We start from the raw sequence: 20,379 nt of genomic DNA, 5'->3' as shown, positions 1-20,379 counted from the left end.
ACTCAGTTCCCTGTATTTTCAAATGGCCAAAAGGATTCGAAGAGGCAGCACACGGTATGGATCAGATAGATGATAGTTGATTGTATTAGGTAAAGGAAGTGTCAACTAAAAGAGAATGACTACTGGAGACATTAGGGTGCCCTCTCTATCCTCTACTCTTCCCCTTCTATAGTGTGTAGCATTCTGGTGCTTGGCTGTGGTTGGTCCTAGGATAACAGATGTGGTAAGATGTACAGTCACTGAGGTTGGGCACTTCTGCTTAATATTTTGGTTTAATCGTAATTTTTTTTAAACCTTTGATTGCTGCCTTCAGAATTTGCCACTACAGAAGAAGGCAGCCTGAAGACAAAATTGCTAAGAGGAAAAAGGCAGGCCCAAGATCACCATGGAGAAGTGAAGATAGAGTCCAGGTCCATCTATGAGCAGTGAGTGAAATTCATTTTGGGAATTGAGCCAGTTAGTATTGGGATTTGATATGGCTTGTAACAGTGTACCAAGAAATTTTGGAAGGTTTTCCAACTAGACAAAAATGATGCCCCATAGTGAGACAGTTTGAGAAAATGCCTATAAAGCTGTACATCGTACAATGTGCAAAATGAGCAACTTCCCTATGGGACTAGAAAAGTAATATCGAACAATTATTTAGAAAACTAACTCCTAAGAGCCACCAGAATTTTTAATATTTGTATAACAACAAATGCTGTTAAAGGAGGGTTGATAAATGAATTTGCAGACTGTATTCAAAGCCTTAGATGGAAAGAGAATTTTGTTCTGCCTTATCTCCACAAGTAAGTTGCCTTTATTTAGCTGTTACTCCATGGATACTTCATTGAATCTATTAATTATTTTATGTAGAAAAAGATCAAAGGACAAGAACTGAAGATCACTACTCAGGTTTTTTCCAGGTTTTGAGAAGGGTTAGAAAAGAAAATCCAGGGATTTTTTTTTATCTATTAATCAAAAGGATATTATATCATTTTTCCTTTCCAGTGTGGGATCTGTGTATTGTTTATGTCATGTCTCTTCAGGTTTCTTTCTTTGGAATACGTTTCTCCTTTTCTTGGTCTTTTATAAAATTAATACTTGAGGATTACCATCCTCATTTTTTTTCATTTGATGTACAGTCAAATGGGCTTTTCTATTAGCTTACAGTTCTTTGAGTTTCAGTAACATTGAGACTCAAGCAACCAGCAGCACCATTGAGTAGGATGTTAGTTGTAGGTTTGTTGTGGCTGCCCTTTACAAAACCTCTGAATCTGCCAGATAATCATCATTATGTCTATAGTGTGAAAATCAAATGCGAGTCTAGGGAAGTAAAGAGAAGACTTTCCTCAGTTCACTGCACTTCAGCAAATGCTTCTCATTTTGTCATATCCCCTTTGGCTCACTTAAGTGGCCCACTCCTGCTTTAGGTACTCTTAGGTGATATTTTCATTTCACTTGTGTCTTTGAAGCATGTCCCGAAGGTTGTGTTTTTCTTTATTTAGGTTTGCTCTACTATGATAACATGTCCAAGGAGGTAGTTTAACTTTTATTAACCTATATATCCATGTATCTGTCACTCCATCCATCCATCTCTCTTCTCTATCGCAGACATATGCACATCCATGTATATTCATCATCTGTTCTCAGTAATTGACAACATGTGGGTAAGTTCATTTTGTTTTTAATTACATTTACTAATGCCCTGGGTTTCCATATTATTTAGAAATAAGTGCAAGGCATCATATTATTTTACTCATAAATAGAAAAGTAGGACAAAACTATCATCATGGTCATCATGCAAATAACACTGAATTCTTTTTGATTTTTCCAGTGTCAGCAATAGAACTGAAGGCTGCAGTACTGCTAGGGATGCATTTTAACCCTGAGCTACATCTGCAGCCCTCTCCTAAATTTTTGTTTCAAAACAGGATATCATTAAATTATCCAGTTTGGCCTCCAACTTGTTATCCTCCTGCTTCAGACTCTGAGTTGCTAATAACCGTGGCTTCTTAATATTATCACACAGACAACCAGTGTTTATATTTCTCCAGTTTTCCTAACAAAATACTCTTTTAGGGTTTGGTTATTTGGTTTATATGGATGAGAAGGCCTATGCTTTGCAATTGAATTCACCTGTCTCTTAAGTTTCTTTATTCTGAAAGTTCTCTGTTTATTTTTTTCTTGCAGTGAAAGCAATGAGTCATTTATCCTGAAGAACTTCTTACACTGGGGTGTTGCTGAGTGTCTCCCTATGTTCTCACGGATCATTCTCTATGTCTCACTATCTTCCTATCATCAGTAGTTACATTTAAGAGCTCAGTCTCTGATTTTTGTTTGTGTACATGTGGGTATGTGCATGTACACATATGAAGAACAGTTTACAGGTGGTGTAATTCTAACAGGAGTTGTGCAAAATCTGTCATCATATGATTTGGACAGTTATTGATAATCATTGCTTGGATTCATTTATTCATCAGGAGATATAAAGTATTGATATTCTGATTCTATCATTCTTTATTATAAGTAGCTGGGATACTTCTCTAAGAAGAAACTTCCCTTCATTAACATTTTTCTTCCCTGAGGATCAATGTCTGATTCCCACTGTGCGAAGTAGTTTTCAAAGCAATCTTCCCAAGTGACCACTTCTTCTTTTGCAGAATCATTTAATATTCATGGGTCCAAAAAGATTGAATGAGTTTCAGTTTATTGTAGCTCTTTTCTTTCCCACTGTTCAAATTGTCCTATTCTTGCCTTTGAGAGGGATTCTTTCCAAGTCGGTTCTGGAGCTGACCATATCCTGTTCCATACACCTTTAACTCTTCAGTTTGGTGGAAACTTAGAGGTTTGCTGCTTCAACCTTTCTTCTTTTCCATTGAAGCTCATTTTTTCTTATCATTCAGAGACTTCCTGAGGGCCCTAATTATGTATTTACACTAACTTCTTTCTTCTGCTAATTGACGTGTTTCATGTCAACACAGCAATTATTCTTGATTGACTTTAGAATATTTGGGGGGCATTTTTGCTGTAACCTGACAATTCTACAATAGAAATCAATCCACATTTATAGAATCTGGGATAAGCTCTAAAGTTATTCAGCATGTTATCCTATTATTTTTCAACTCCTTTAATCTCAGAGTCCCTTAAAGTTTTGTTCTTTTTAATTGAGGATGAACAACATCATCTCTAAAGAAGATAAAACCCCAGGATTTGTTGAGGTTTTATCCCATTTATCCTCTTTGAATCAATGCTCCCAGGTGAGAGGAAAAATTGATTTCTTTGAATTTCTGAGCCTCTTAAGGAGCACAAACAATGAAATTGTAGTAAATGGCACAATAAGATTGTGTGTGTGTTACTTTTAATATGCAAATATAAATACTGTATTATAAATTTATGTGTACAAGATATATATATATACATGTAAACCCTAAGTAACCCATGAATATTCTGTTTCTCAACCCAAATTGCTTTCCTTTAATGCCATAACAAATTGCTTCCTGATATATGAGACCCTTAGGATAGATTTCTATTGATAGACCCAACCTGATCTTTTCTTAAAATTGGGAGCCATCTCTTCACAAAGCCATTTAAAGATAATTTCAGCTTTACTATAAATTACTGCAATTCTGAACCTGCTTGGAATGCCTGTCCATGCCTTGAACTCACCCATGCCTGGCTCTCTGACCAGATAGCAGGCCTTTCTGAAACTTTAGTGATGCCTCATAAATCTTGGCCTTCCCTGACCAGGCAACGACCCTCTCTGATGCTCTAATGACCTCCATAAATTTTGATGTTGGGGCCAGCAAAAATGTAAACTACCATTAGTGTTATGCTCCTCAGAATTTTGTTATCTGTAACCCCCCTTTGTGTAACTTTCTGAGCTATAAAGCTGGGCTGCAGGAAAGCTGCAGTGGCTGTCTTGTTCCAGTGGTTTTGGGTGGGAGAGGCAGCCCGGCCGGTCATAATAAGTTTGCTTTAATTTAATTTTAATTGGAGTCAGTGGTCTTGTCTTGTGTCATGGTCTAACACTATTTTCATGAATACTTTGAAGAATTCACTTATTTAAAAAGAGCAGATTAGAAAGATACCATGGAGAAGAAAGATGGTGGATTAGTGGAAATTTGTGGTTTTCACATCTCCATGAGTTGAGACTCAAACAGTGAGGAATCTCCTTCTCCAGGAGGTGAGTGAGAGGGAAAAAACACTCCACTGACACTGAACACTGGAAGAGTTGGGTTACATCAGACAAGGCTAAGGAACAGAATTGAAGCTGAGCTCCAGATGGGCTCTGGGGGTAGGGAAAAAATACAAAGTCTGAAAAGATCTATAAGTGCTGATATATGTTGGTGTGGGGAACCCCAGGATTAGAGAGGGAGCCCACCCTGGGTAAGCCCAGACGCTACTCAGCCCAATAAACTGGTACATAAAAATCAGTCTTTCAGCCATACACAGGGAACATAGACTTAAATACCTCCATGAAACCAAGCTGAAATCACACGTGAATCTGACAGGTGCCATCTGCAAGATCTCAAGTGAGAGCAAAAAAGGAGAATCTCTAGTATAGAGATTTTCTGACATGGAGAAAATGGAGAAAAACCTTGCCTGGGGGCAATATAGATCAGAGAGTCCAGAGAAATCCCATGCTCCTCTCCCTGACTCCACTGAATCATCAGCAACCAGGACCAGCAGCAGGGAGAAACCAGGTGGGGCAAAGAGACAGAGCTCAGTGCTCAGAAACAGCTTTGCCTGGAAATAATATAGAACCTAGAGGTCAGAGAAAGCCTGTGACCCTTTTCCCCCTCCATTGAACCTGCAGCCAACAGTGCACAGAACCAGTAGCAGGAAGAAACTGAATGAGGAGGAGTGACTGAGTTCAGGGCTCTAAACCACCCCACATGAGAAGCCAAAAACAAACACACAACCAACCCTCAGTATCCCTGATAAACAGCACCAGTGAAGGATCAACTTTCTCCTACCACGGGTGGTTCCCTGTACAGGGTACTGGAATACAGTCCGGAAATATCATTGACTCTTTAATGCCTGAACCCTCCCACCATAAAAAAATACCTGGGAAAATAGCAGATCAAATTCCCACCCCTGGGAGCTTCACTTGTAGCAACCTATTGCACAGATCCCAAAGACAACACTCAGGAAGTCAAGCTGATAGCATCTTCCACAGCTCATCTTGAAGGGTTCATTTTATGTATATAGATGCTCCATGGTTTGGGGCCTAAACATTTATGATTGTTATGTCTTGTTGATGTATAGTTCTCTTAAGCAGTATGAAATGTCAAATAGATCATAACACAATAATGGACTTCAACACACCTCTCTCACCATCTATAGATTTTCAAATCAAACACTAAATAAAGTATCTGACATGATGCTGACATGGTCAAGTTTGCAAGTCTTTTTCTTTGTGAAGGAAGAAAGTATTTAAGGTTTTTGTGGGCCACAGGGTCCTTGCACAGCTAGTTAATGCCGCCATTGAGGCAGGAAGGGTCTATGGATTAGATCTAAATGAATGAGCACAGGTATGTTTCCCTCAAAACACTTCATTTATGAAAATAGGTGGTGACAGGATTTGTCTCATGGGCCATAGTTTTCTAACCCCTTATACAATAGTAAGAGAGAGAGGAAAAGAGAATGTTCTAACTCAGTTCCTTTAACTCAGTTAACTGATGAGACAGATTTTTTAATTTTTCTGTTTTCCTTTATGTCTGGGGAGATGCTAATCAAAAATGTTGAAACTGTGTATTTTTTTTTCTGTATTTCTTATGCTAACAAGTTTAGGACTGAGTAAATCTTGCAGTCTACATCTGAGCCTCCTTGTCTCCTGTCAACTCTCACAACTGCCAAGACAGTGACTTTGCTTCTGGGTCACACCAGCTATTCCCTAAAAGGCTTGTGTTCACCTGCACTTCAAATGCCTGTATTTGAGGGGTACAAAACCCCAGCCCAGCACTCTTTTTGCTCCACATGTACATTATGCAGGCAATGCATTATTCAGCTCAATTGAAGAGCTCAGGATACAAAGCCACTGTGTGTCACGTGTCCTCCCACCCTGCCAGGGACATTATTCAAACACTTAATGCTTGGGGTTCTTTTGCTGCTTAGCTAGCTCCCTTATCTTAGCTGAAAATAAATTGCAAACATCATCAACAAGATTCCTTAAGTAAATCTTCCTGTGCCTGCTCATATCAATACTCCATAGAAAATTATTTGAAATAATCTCTTTCTTTCTCAGATTTTATTTTTTGAATTGTCCAGGAACCTTGGAGTGTGGGGGGGGGACAGTCAGTTCTGGGCAACATTGACACATTTTGTCTTAGATGCTGTCTCTTCACACTTTCCTGGTCCCTCCTGATTCTTTCAGTAAGGGTCCAAATAATGTTTATAAAATGCTAAGAATGATAATGGCTAATATTTATTAAACACTCAGCACTTTTCTTGAAATATCTTATTTAACTCCCCCCAACAAGCCTCTTAGGGAGCTTTGACTAAAATCCCTAAATTTGCAGAGCCAAGCTTTGGTCCCCAATTTCCAGTTGACTCCCCAACTTGTACTATGCTCTGTGGACCACATCACCCACACTCCAAGACCTTGGACTCCCCAGCCTGTCTGGCTTTTTAGTCAGGTAGCCTTTTTGTTGACAGAATAACAAAATAATGATCACATAAGTAAATTTCTGTTTTTTTATGAAAACTTTCAGGTTCACACACGTTGTCACTTTCTATTATCCCAAACAGGTCAGGAAAGTTAAAATAGAATTGAAAAAAAAAAACCATAATATTTAAAGATGAAAAAAAATGAGGATTTCCACATACATAGGTAGAAACTAGCAGAGTTGGGAACTCAGTTCAGGCTACTTGTTAGCTCCGCTAAAGTGTCCTTTCAGGGTGCTATGGTTCTCCTCAGGAATTCTCTTTCCCCAGGGCAGTTCAATGCTTTCTTGTGATTAAGGCCCAATGGAACCAACCTAGGTAGCCTTCATCAGATGAATGGATAAAGAAAATATGTCATATATGCACAATGGAATATTACTCATTCAGAATGACATCATAGCATTTGCTGATAAATGGATAGAGCTGGTGAATATAATGCTAAGTGAAATAAGCCAGTCCCCCAAAACCAAAGGCCAAATGTCTTCTCTGATATGCAGATTCTAACTCCCAGTAAGGGCTGGGGTGTTAGGACCTGAAAAGATAAAATCTTATGGGAAACATAAGGGCACAAAGGTTGGGTGTAAACCAAAGAAGTTCATTTGGGATTTTGAAAATGCTTGGTGCAGGAGAGCAATAAAGTATCTGTATATTTCCTGTTGATGCTAAAACAAATCACCTCAAACTTAGTGTCTCAGACCAACACACATGTGTCATCTTACAGTTGTGGAGGACAGGAGTCCAAAGTCACTGAGCCGAAATCAGAGTGCCACAGAGCTGGTTCCCCAGGACTCCAGGGAGAACCCCGTCCCAGCGCTCTCTGCCCGGCAGTCCCTCTGCCCTCAGCCTCCTGCACCTGGTCACTCCATCTTCTGTCTGACCTACCTCCACACCCACTTGTGAGGACGTCTGTGACTGTGGTAGGTGGAGGACAGTTTCCCACCTCGAAGTTCTTCATTCCCTCTGTGCAGCCCTTTACCATTTAGGGTACAGACTGACGGGTTTGGGAGTGTGAAGGGGCTCCTTAGGGCACATTTAGCTGACAGCAGTTATCGGGACCTCTACATCCGAGTGAGAAAGGTCCTGACCTTGGTCATTCCTACTCGCTCCTGTTGAGACATTTTGAATGCCCACTGCAGTCAGATGAGCTAGAGTGCTCCCGTAGCTTCTCCGCTGGCAACGGGGTCTAGGGTTGGGGTCCTGGGCCCATGTGCGGTAGAGAAAGCTCCCGGGTCTTTGTGTAAGTAAGTGTCAGCACACTGAGGCCAAGAAGTAGTGGGCCAGCTCTCCCTTCCTTTACCATGCCTTGCCCCTGCAGAAAGGGGTGGCAGTGGGGACAGCTGTATCCCTACTCCTGCAGTATTCAGGCCCCTGGCTCCACCTCCTTTTTAATTTCCTCTCTACTAACCCCAGGATCCCCTCTGTCTCTTCTTATTCCACAGAAGCTACAGACTCCAGCACTCCACTGAAGCTCTGCAGACAGGAGAGAGGCTTGGAGGAAAGCCCGTGTGTCCCCCGTGCCCTCAAGTGTGGCACACTCTCAGTGACTCCTGAACCACCAGCCTCTGGGCCTCCGAGCCTCACCACTGCCTGTATGGACTCCACAGACCCTCCTCCTCCTGGTGGGTGCCCATACAGGCCAGAGCCCCCTAACTTGTCCTCACTGGTCTCCTGCAAACAAGAGGCTCCCGGGACTGGGGCCCACAGGAGGGCAGCTTGCTCCACCGGTTTAGATGTCGCAGAGTCCATGACAGGCCAGTCGTGCACCAGAGCTGCTTTGTGAGTGCAGGTCAGTGTGTGTGCATTTAGAAGTATGTCGAGCATAGGTACAAGCATCTGTGTGTAATGCAGCTGTGTGCATCTGTGTGCATCTGTGTGCAATGTGTATATATGTATGTGTATGTGCCCTGGAGAGTGCACAACTCATGGCAGCTTTGGGACAGTCTGTCACCTGGGCTTTCTGATACCAAGTTCCTGTTGTCCCAGGTCCCTGGCTCGATCTGACTGGCTCCGCTGCCTCCTTCCCACTTCCAGGACTCCTACAACCACAAGCTGGCTGCACGGTGCTCAGTGCTGAGGGATTCCCTACCCTTCTGTCAGGTGCTCAGTGTCAGGGGTCTGGCATACTCTCCCCGAGGAGCTCAGTGCTGGGCATTCTGTGTGGTTTGGGTCACTTTAGTGGCTGATCAAATTGGCCCACTACCTCCTCTGATGAGGTAAATGAGCAAGTGCCTTGTGTGGCTTCACATATTTCCATGAATTGCTTTTAGAATAACAAGTTTTGCCTCTTCTATTCTGACCTTAAGGAATGAACGATCACGTCAAAGGCATTAGTTACATTAACGTTTCTGGCTGTTTGGAGGGTGTCCATCCCTGGCCTGGCAGGGCCTCCTTCTGCCTGCAGTCCTGTGAAGCACACTTTGTTCTGTGGCACATCAGGATGGCAGGCCAGAGGACTCAGCCGCCCAGAGGTACGTCTTGTTGAGAATTCCTCCTGGCGGATAGCATGTCCCCTGTGGTCAGGATGGCTGTCTGTTACGCCTGCTTGGAGTCACCTGGAGCAGGCTTTGTGGCCGACGCTTCTCCCCTTGTCCTGGGACCTCCTGCTGTCTCTGGGAGCATCACATCCCAGCTCCTGTAAGGGTGCTCTGCAGGGTAACCGGAAGGCCTGTGGGCATCCCTCCAGCACCCGTGACACCTGTGTAACATGACCTGAGCCCTGCTCCTTGAGTGCTGACCACACAAGGTGGGCACCTAAGTGGACCCCATCCCTTGAGGGTAGTAGTGTCTTCTGGGGGCTGGCTATAAGAAGCAGGCAGCCCTCCTGAACTTCCCCACCATGCCTTCCAGCTGTAAGCACGGGTCAGGGGTCTTTATGTTGGGAGAAACACACGTTCAAGGCTGCTGACTTTATATATGAGTACGTATTGTAAGGAAAAAATCTCCTAAGCTGAATTCTCTAGGTTATAGTTGTTTTGATGTTTGCTGATAAAAAAGATAATTAGTCTCTTGTGACCCAGCAGATCCTAGAATATATACCTTTCTAAGTCACTGGAAGACCATTTCACTTTTTTTTTTGTTTTTAAAGGTGGTTTTTCCATGTTTAGTTTTCGATGATTGATGCCTGTCAGACGGCATCGTCCACTTTTATTTCACATACAGAACCCCATTAAGAGCCCAGCAACTCTGCAAAGGCACAGGTAGGAGGCTCTGGAACTGAGGCTCCCTGTGGTCAGGGGCCAGCAGGACTGAACTTGGGGAGCTGGGAGGACTCTGGGAGGGGCGTGGAGACTGTGGGAGCCCGGCCTGGGGAGGGCTCTGAGGAGCCCAGGCTCTGGGGGGTGGCAAAAGCCTCAAGCAAGCAAAAGGAGGCCTGGGGACAGTGGCCTCAGAGGCCTCTTGCAAGTTTGTTGACTGTGTGTGGAAACAAGGTGATGGCCAGGAGGTCGGTGGCTTCACTGACCTGGCATTTAGGACCGGAGGTCACTTCAGTAAACACGAGCTGCTCCTCCTAGGTGGGGTGGGGCTGAGAGCCTCGTGGAACACTGGGAATATGGGAGTTGGTAGCTTCAAATGCTGGTTGAGGATGGGGTCTGGGTCTGGCCTTGGGATGACCTCTGCTCACCAGAGTGTGGCAGCTTGTTGGAGGAGTATGCTCGGTTCAGCCTCTGCTGGCAGGCCCTGTCCAGGACCACTCCCTCTGGGCTCTTCTTTGGGCCATGGATGTCAGCGGGAGGCATGGGACAGCAAGCCCTGGGGTGAGGTCTTCATGGTGCTGCTGAAGGCCCAGGACCAGCTCCTGGTGGGAGGATCTTGGCCTGCCCTGGGATCCACCTGCGGGTAGGGACTCACCCGCATTGTGTGCTCCACCCTGGCCATCCTGCCCTGGCCCCCAGGCCTGGGGAGACTGACAGGGGAGGTCATCAGCTAAGAGGGTGGGAAGGAATGGTATTGGGCCTGTGTCATCTTCACACCAAGATTCCCAGAGGAGCCGGAGCACTGAAAGTCCCTCTCCATGCTCCTGGGTCTCAGGCATTCTGGATGAGGACCAGCCTGTGTCCTGAGGGCAGCAGAGGTCCTTGTCTGAGCAAGGAGGGCTGCCTGGTGGGAGGGTGTGGGGGTTGAGGTGGACAGGGGCCTGGCTACTCCATGTCCTAAGAGAAGCACCTCGTGCCAGCCCCATTCCTTCTCTCTGGGGCGCCTGGGAACTGTCACCAGGAGGCAGGTGCTGGCTTCCTGCAGTACGGTTGGAGGAGCTGAGAAACACACCCCTCCACACAGACCCCGCTGGACACCTGTGCTGGTAGGGCCCACTTTTATTTCACATACAGAACCCCATTAAGAGCCCAGCAACTCTGCAAAGGCACAGGTAGGAGGCTCTGTGCCTCCTGGCCCAGTCCCTGCCCAGTGCCCTGGGAGCAGTCAGTTATTATCTCTTTCATGTCACAGGGAAGAAGCTGGCTGTGGATTGGGGACACCCTCTTCCCACAGGCGGCAGGCCTCATGCCCTTGATGGCTTTGTGCTTGTCATTCTTGGTCCAGGACTGCAGAGAGGACTGCTATACCAGGCTGGAGCTGGGCTGCCCAGAAAGCCAGGGCGCACCTCCTCACTCTCCCCTTTTCTCCAGCCTCCTCTCAGCCCAGAGCAGGCAGAAGTGTGTCTCTGGGTCGGGCTGCTCGCCCGGGCCAGCTGATGCTGGAGCCCGAAGCGGCCCCTCTGGTTCTTCTTGCTGTTCTTTGCAGGACATGTTAGTTTACACAGTTGCAAAATTATTCTTTTTGCTCCTTCTCAGCACTGATAGCAATGCCTGGATCTTTCATATGAATTTTTATTTATATTGGAACATGATTCTTGCTCCCTTTCCTGATTTTTCTTAGGCTTTCTTTTCTTCCTCTCTGAGCTGCAGTTTGAGCCTTGGCCATTGTGCATGGAGGAGGGAGGAGTAAGACTCTGCTATGGCCTTAGCTGGCTTTTGTTGGAGAACTGGCTTTGAGTCTCTTGCAGATGTGTTAAGTGTCCTCTGACCAAGATTCTCATGACCAAATATGGTGCCGCCTTTCCAAATGAGGGTAGTCTGGGTGAATGCTTGTTCCTCTGCTTGCATTGGAACCTGGAGCTCTGCTGCTTATCAGGGTCTTCCAAGATGTTGGTGTTACACGTTTTGTTCATATATCTCCAGCATGCATTTCGAGCCCTCCACAGTCAAAAGAGAGGAAAGGTGAAATTATTCCTGCTTCTTTTTGGTAAAGTCACAGGATGTGGTCAGCTCAGTGCTGCACAGCTGAGTGGAAGGCTGTGAGAGGGGCAGAGAGAGAGTTAGCCAGGGGGCCAGAATCCTAATTCCCATCCTTTCTTGCATCTTTTTGAAGTCCATCCCAGGAGGCTGTACTATTTTCTTTGTTAAGATGCTGTTAATCCAGTTTTTGCTATTTTCAAAAGTGTTCTTTTTGTTTTCTGTGTGTATGTGTGTATGTTAGATAGGGTCTTCTTCTGTTGCCCAAACTCCTGAGTGCATGTGATTTTCCTGACACAGCCTCCTGAGTGCTGAGGCTACAGGTGCAAGCCCCCAAATCAAGTTTTTTTTACATGACAGTAGAATATATTTCGATGTATCACACATACATGGAGTACAACTTGCCATCCCTGTGGTTCTACATGAAGTGGAGTTACACTGGTTGTATATTAATATATTAACATAGAAAAGTGATGTCTCATTCATTCTAGTGTCTTTTCCAATCCCATCCTCCCTTCCTTTCCTCCAATTCTACCTGTCCACTCCTGTGAACCTACTCTCCCCACTCCTGCCCATTGTAAGTCAACATCTGCATATCAGAGAGAGTTTTCAGCCTTTTGTGTTTGGAGACTGCCTTATTAAACTTAGAATGACAGCCTTCAGTTCCATCCATTTACCAGCAAATACCATAATTTCATTCTTCTTTATGGCTGGGTAATATTCCATCATGTATATGTAAAAAAAAAAAAAAAACAGAGGAGGCTAATTGAAATGCAAAATGTGATGAAGATCATGATGAACAGCAGTTCAGTGGTCACTTGCAGAATGACAAATTAGTAGAACATCATGAACAGACATCTTTACCAGCTCAGGAACAACTGCAACCGATCCCCCAGTTGGAGCAAGAAAACATCAAAAGCTCTCCTCTTCCCTCTTCTGATTTTGCAAAGGAATAGGTGATTGGCATGGTGACAGGAGCCCACAAGGATACATTTTTGTATAATCAAAAGCAGCAAGAAAACTCAGCTGAGAGCATGTGGCCCCAGAGAGGAGAGTGGATTCCCAAGAACATGAAGCGGTAAAATTTAAACCATGACCATTATGGCAATGGGCTTAACAGCCATTCTCCTTGTAGTGAGAGCCAGCAGCATCTCAATGGACAGTACAAAGGGAGGAACATAATACATTTCCCAAATGGGCATGCCATTTGTATTGCAAATGGGCATTGTATGAACTTCTCCAATGCTTATACTCAGAGTATGTGATGGAGTTCCAATAGATGGATTTTCTCAGAATAAGAACAAGCATAGTTACCTGTGCAACATTGAAGGGAGGATGCCTCTGGTTTGTCCAATGAGTAAGTCTCCATCTATGTATCACATAAATGAGGGCATAAAATCTGGGAAGAATTTTCCAAGAACTTCACTCCGACAGTGAAAGAAGTGTTGGAATTTGCAAAGCATACTCCAGGATTCAGAGATCTCTCTCAGCATGACCAGGTCAACCTTTTAAACACTGGGACTTTTGAGGTTTTAATGATACAGTTTGCATCATTATTTGATGCAAAAGACCATACTGTCACCTTCTTAAGTGAAAAAAGAAATAGTGTGGATCATTTACACTCAGTAGGAGCAGGGGATCTGCTAAACTCTCTGTTTGAATTTAGTGAGAAGCTAAATGCCCTGCAGCTTAGTGATGAAGAGATGAGTTTGTTTACCGCAGTTGTCCTAGTATCTGCAGATCAATCTGGAATAGAAAATGTCAACTCTGTGGAGGCTTTGCAGGAAACCCTCATTCATGCACTAAGTACCTTAATAATGAAAAACCATCCAAACGAGGCTCTATTTTTACAAAACTACTTCTAAAGTTTTCAGATCTTCTATCTTTAAACAACATGCCCTCTGAGGAGCTCTTGGCCTTCAAAGTTCATCCTTAAGGCCTTTGTTTATTTGAACATGAACTGATGCTAACTGCACATTTTGTGCTAAAATGCTTATTTATATGTGTGTACCCTATATGGAGATAAAAAAGACAATACAAGATTGTAGGTTATCTCTGTGATCATACAGTAGCTGTTTGGATCATGAACTCTTCAGCCATGATTAGACATTGACTGCATCTCCCCAGTGGACAAATTAGCTGTGTCACACTTAGACTGGAGAAGTTATACTGGATTATAATCACACTGAATGTTAGACTTTTTCATCTGCCAAAACCAAAAACCATTTTATTCTCTCTGTGATATACATATAGTGCACGATCAGAAGTACAGGAGGATGTAAAAAATCAATCCTTTGTTGTAGAAGTTGTGTTGAATATTGGAAATCTTGGTATCACCACAGGACTGTTAGATCTGGTTATCAAATACTTTGGGGGCTGGGAGAGCTAAATGTTTGTATTTTACTTTGCCACTTTTAAAGTATATGAACTTGGGCATGTACTTGGTTGTGGAAAATGAGAATTGATAGTGTCCTCAGTGCCCAACCTCACAGAGATACTAAGAAATCTCTATAAAGCATATTTACCTCTTGGAATACAAGTACTATATAAAAAAGGTAAAATGTTTGCTATTACAGTTATTCATAATAATATTCTTTTCTTATTTCTGAGCATTTCTGGGAAAAATTTTCACACTTCACACCAGTCAATTTAGGGTTCCTGCACATGTGTGGGTATCCTACTGATACATACATTCAGAGTTTATAGATACATCAAATACATAATATGTGTACAAAGTATTTATATGAATAGTTATACATAAATATATCTCTTTACAATATTTTAAACCATGAAGAACTTTATCATACAATAAATTTAAGAGGTTTCAAAAGACCCGAATTAGGTGCTTGTTGATTTTACTTGTTGATTATAACATAACCATTGCTCTAAAATGTTTAGATGGTAGAATATTGAATTCATGCTCTATTTTTATTTAAGTGACACTTAATGTAAAAGTGCAGCAGGCAATCAAGTCCAATTTTTTTAAAAATGTGTATTTTTGAGTTCATCTTTGGTAAATCTTTGGTTCAAGGTACTAGTTCTTTAGAAGTTCATCCAGATTCTTACCTTGTGCTGTAAGGTTGCATTGCTGTCCCTTGTACACATGCTGCAGCTTGATGACATGATAAAGAATTTTGGTTTTTTCTGGAGAACTAATTAAGGAAACTGTTTACTGTGTTGCATGTGTGCTTGTATGTGTTTGCATATGTGTGTGTCCTTAGTTTATGTGTTTTTTCCCCTCCTAAAATAACACTACAGGGACTTTGTCAATTAGATTTAATCTATAATTTGAAATCATTTACTATATGACCTACAGGCTTAGAAATTGTGTAGTCAGAGACTTTGATCCACATGTCTTATGGTTTTATTAAATACTTCAGCTCAGTCTCTGTTCATGGCAGTGGAAGAAATAGCCAAAGTTTTAGAATTTCATGTTTTTATTTTTCCCTGAAAAATAGAAATTAATTGGACTTTTTTGGTAGAGATGGCTTCTTTATAATATTTGGATTATATAAAATTGTAAAATGTTAAGAGCTCACTTTACTGCACTAAGCCTGTTACTTTCCTGGTATGCGAACAGAATTACTTATTTTTTAATATAGTTTAACTTGTTGCTACTGGGATTTGAATTTCTGTGGCACTCATTAAATAATTTAAAAAAGAAAAAATCTCTCATTATAAAAGAGGAAAGGTGATGGTGATGTCTGTAACACAACACGAACCACAACTGTGATTTACCTGAAGTAGTATGACGGTTACAGAATACACAGTTATAGTTTTGTGAATTCTTACGTAATAGCATTATATTTTTATATTTTCTCCTAAGATAAACAGTTGCATAGTTTTCTTCTATGAGGGATAGAAACAGCTTTTTGAAGTGATATTGAAAATTTCATAGATCACATTCTTAAATTTTGCCTTTTACATAGCCACTTTATTACATGTATCTTTAAGACCATTAAGTCATTAGGAATGTGTAACCAGAACTATGCTAGTATTGCTTGTAAAACTTTAGTTAGAATTAATATATACATATATGCATCCACATGTAGGCATAGAGATTCTCATTTTGTTTTGTAAAATTTTATTTGAATAAATTCCTCCTATAGGTAATGGGAAACAAAATTAACAGTTCATATACCACTCATAGCCTTTCTCATATTTGAAAATAGTCCAGTATAAAACTGCTATTTCTAAAGTTACACCAGCAGCTGATCACAAGCACATTCTTAGATTGAGTCATGTTACAGACTTATTAAATGCAAAGAGGACAACCAATGTAGGGAACTTCTGAGTCTGTTGCTTAATAATGTACTGTACAATTTAAGTGATGCTTTAACTCTGATTTTACATTTTAAAGTTAAAATGTGGGCATTATGTCAGCAAGCTAAAACATTTTCCCCCTGTGCATTTAATATATGTCTATGGGATCTGAGAGAGGACTTCAGGATTCAGAGAGAAATAGCTGAGGGTAAGGAGAAACGTCTTGGGATGAAGCTTGTCCTTATGATGATAGTTTAATTACAGATTTAAAAATCAGAAGAAAATTTCATTGGATTAAGTGTATTGCTTTCATATGTATATTTTAAGAAATTACCATTGTAATTTGATGAGGTGATTTATTTTTTGCAAACATCATCACACAGCAATGTGTAGAAGCTCAGCTAGATTTATTACTGTGCATGAGAGTAAATACGTATCTCAATTTTTCTTTTTCTTTTCCAATATAGAGTTTACTGAATGTACAATAAGACTTTATCACTTAGGATATAGAAATTTTTAGGGGTGGGGGAGGGGCTCTGTCAGAAAATTGTAAACAAAGACTGTATTGATTTAATCCAAAAAATTAAACTTGAAACTATTCTTGAATTAACATAAAAATAAAATGGCTATTGTTTTAAAAAGATAGAAAATATATTGTTGACAGGATATGAGTTGTTTATTTTCTGCATACTGTAATTGATGAGGACATGGATAATATCTTCATGTTTCTGAGAAGTAATATGTACATGGGGGGAGGGGATAATAAATATTATTTCTAACTGAAAAAAAAAGAACCAAAAATCATGCCAATAAGTCAATGAAAAACCAATCTGTAAGGCAATTTTCTAATATATTGAATTTACAGAGAAATATGTTAATAGATTGTTATCAATTAACTTTTAATTTGAAGTTTTACAAAATAATTCTTTAAATAATTAAAAAAATTACTTTTAGGACTTTGAGCAAAACAAATTGTTGCATCCTAAATCCTGCTCTAGTTTCCCTTGGCATTTGTCTCCAAATACCTCTGGTATGTGCCTTTGTACAGCATTAGTTAATGGGGAGTTCTTCTATGCCCTATTTGGTTTTTTTTTTTTTTTTTGGCATGTTCAGTACTTTAAATATTTTATGTTGTTTATTCTCAGTTAAGGAGCAATGGAAAAGTAAAGTCTTAGGAGGAGAACAGAGCTTGCAAGGAATACATCTTTTATTAGTACCTTAATAAAGAGAGCTTGCCTCTAACAGAAATGGACTGTGACCACCTGTGAACTCGTGTGGATGGGACGGCTGACTGTGCCAGTGGAGCCATGGCTGCACTTCAGAGCAGGATTAGAAAAAGAACAGACTGCAGGTTTCTCCCTCTGCCGGTCCTTCTGTCTTGTAGTGTGGAGAGCTGTGCCATTGCCTTTCTCAAAGTCAAAGTCCTGGGTGGACTCGGTACTTGCAGACACTCCTTTTGGGAGGACTTTGGTCAGGAGGGACTCTCATTTGCCATATGAATAGTGGGTCTTGTCTTTCAAGGACCCATTTTTAAAAAAATATTTTCTGTTTATTAAACACTTCTTTGTTGTTCAATATCATCAGCTTTCAAGAAAGCTTAATATTATTCTTTGTTTCATGTTTATAGTTATCCAAAATGTATCTGTTCAGCACTCAGAGGATGAAAGGTGGACACTAGGGTTGCCCACACAGAAAATAAAATACAGAACAGAAAAATGAAGCCAAATTTTAATTTCAGATAAACAATAATTTTTTTTTTTGCATATTTGTGCCCCCAGTTTAACTAGGCATTCTGTATTTTATCTAACAACACCAATTAAGATTGAATCAAATTCAAAGACAGTCGGGCTGAGAAGTTGGATTACAGTGTACAAGGTATACAAATTAAATATAAACAAACATTCATATTTGAATTTTTAGGTCTTACTCTTAAAAGATTTCTTAACTTTTAGAGATATTTAGTAGAACATATATTGATAAAATTATATACTAATTGGGATTTGCTTCTAAATACAGGAGGCAAGAAAGTGAAGGGGCAGGATTGGCTCTGGGTTGATATATATGAGGGTTAATTATTCTATTTTGCCTACTTTTTATTGTGTGTGAAATTTTCCATAAAGAATGAGTCAAAAGAGACAGTCATTTTTGCCTTCAGGTTAACAGATTGTATTTTAAAGGCACCTTAGATAACCAGTGACTGAAGATTTGTGTAGTAGTATGAGAAGAGGTTGTGAATGGAGACAAAGGATTTTACTGTGTGTTCAGAATTGTGGACATCTTTGTCCCTTGATTGACATGTTTATCAATTTGATCTTTGTTGTTATCTTCCATGGAGCAATGCAGGTGAGTTGCAAATTAGTTCCAGCCTCTGCAAGTGTAGGTTGCTAACTGGGTTATCTCAGAAAGCTCCTGAGAGGAATGTGGGTGAGAAGAAAGGAAGGATGCTCAATACTCTGGCAACATTTGAAAGCATGTAAATACCAAATACACTTCAGGGGTTAGGTCTGAATAACAAGCATTATATTTTTCAACTTGATCATAGTTTAAAAAAAAACAAATCTCTCTAAATGATTGGATTGAAGCTCTGGAAAATTAATTAATTAAGTGTAAAACCTAATAAGTTGCCTAGTCTTGTTCTACTATCAGGTGAGCTGTCAGCAGCTGGGAATACTCAATCTCTGGCATCATTCTGGCAGTTTCTTATTGATGAACATCTTTAATGATTTTCTTTTTTTCTTATTCCAGGATTTCCTTCCAAAGCTGTTGAAGAACATCCCAGAAAAAAAAGGTGAGGTCCAACTTAAGAATTAAGAGCCCAGTTTTACTTTTAATATTAACAATGACCCCTCCAGTGTTGACCTATTACATCCTAGAAACTTCAGTTTTCCTCTCTAACCAGGAGCAGGGTCCTGGCTCAGCCAGTGGAGTCACCAGACAGACATCCAGACTCTGGGAGAGGCCAAGTGGATAGTGGGGGCCAGTGCATACACCTGAGATTCCCAGAGTCAGGGCCCCAGGAGTGTTTTAGGAGGCAAATTAGGACAATCTGTAGCCTCGACTGCTGTGGTGAAGAATAGAGAAGAAGAAAGTTCTGAAAACGGGGGTGCCTCCAGTAAATGTGACCTACCAAAGGAAATACTTGAATTGGAGGTGAGGATGTGCAGTCAGGCCCTGGTAGTTTCTAAACCAGGTCTGCACTTCCTCTGTGAAGCTTGGAGTGGGTCACTTCATCCATTCACCTTTCTTTTCTACTCTCACTGCTAAGGTTAAGGAGACAGATAATGCTTGTCAAGAACAGATGCCCAGTCAGTGACCCATGTAGCTACCACATCCTCACATCAGGAGTGTCCAGAGGCTGTATGTACAGAGACCATTTAACCCTTGATGTTCTTGAAGCCAGCAAGTATGGGGAGTTTACATATGAAGATAGCCATTTCATCCTCAAAACAACACTCCTTGGTAATTGTATATTTATCCCTGCTTTACCTATAAGGGGACAGTTTCAAGAGGTTGAGTAAAAAGCCTGAATCTCATGGCAGTATGTGGCAGGGCTGGGATCTGGGCCCAAGGAGTCTTGCTCTAGAGTCTGTCCTCTTACCCACTATGTTACCAGTGGGAAAACTGGGGCTTGGGAATGGAGTCAATTTTCCATAATTCCTTAGCAAGTGAGATAGCACAGTCTGGAGTTGGGTCTGGGTGGTTCTCTCTCTCTCTCTCTCTCTCTCTCTCTCTCTCTCTCTCTCTCTCTCTCTTCAGTGTGCTGCTCAGTACAAGCGCACTGCCCTGGACGAGAAGGAGACTGCCATCTCTGCACGTGTGCAGTTGTAGGCTGCCTACCTCCCACAGGGTTTGTACAGAAGGCTTAAGACCCAGGTTTTAGGTAAACTATATTCATTTCAACTTTTACTTCTAATTTCTTACCTTAACTTGGGCCTTGGAAGTAAATACCCTTAGACAGTTTTCAGTAGCAAAATTGATATTCAGACATTAAAGGGGGACATCTTGAGATATTAAGTATTTCTCTGAAAAAGAGCTGACCTTACTCTCCTCCTTCTATGCACCTAATAGATTTCCAAATGTGGCAACGAATTATTTAACACAGTTGAGTCTTAGATTCATGCAGGATCAGTCACTTGCATGTTGATGAGCTGCTTTCACATGCTTTCTGAATTGGGTGTCTCAGGGTAAGGTGTCTGGGCTTATGCTGTCAGACTGAATGCAGGCAGTGACATGAGAA

At 41.4% G+C, this 20,379-nt stretch overlaps 1 protein-coding gene and 1 pseudogene across 1 annotated transcript in view; both read left to right on the top strand.

Moving 5' to 3' along the window:
* LOC144371425 (uncharacterized) overlaps positions 1-20,379 on the top strand; it is a gene marked incomplete at its 5' end in the record, with an annotated part of 231,955 nt that overhangs the window by 113,327 nt on the left and 98,249 nt on the right. The gene's annotated exons all lie outside the window — the stretch shown is intronic.
* LOC144371381 (nuclear receptor subfamily 1 group D member 2 pseudogene) lies at positions 9,170-13,904 on the top strand (annotated as a pseudogene).

The sequence above is a fragment of the Ictidomys tridecemlineatus genome, chromosome 16, assembly GCF_052094955.1.
Source record: "Ictidomys tridecemlineatus isolate mIctTri1 chromosome 16, mIctTri1.hap1, whole genome shotgun sequence".
In the NCBI taxonomy this organism is placed as follows: domain Eukaryota; kingdom Metazoa; phylum Chordata; class Mammalia; order Rodentia; family Sciuridae; genus Ictidomys; species Ictidomys tridecemlineatus.
Note: the sequence above shows the minus strand (reverse complement) of the source record. Positions and strands in the feature narration are given on the sequence as shown.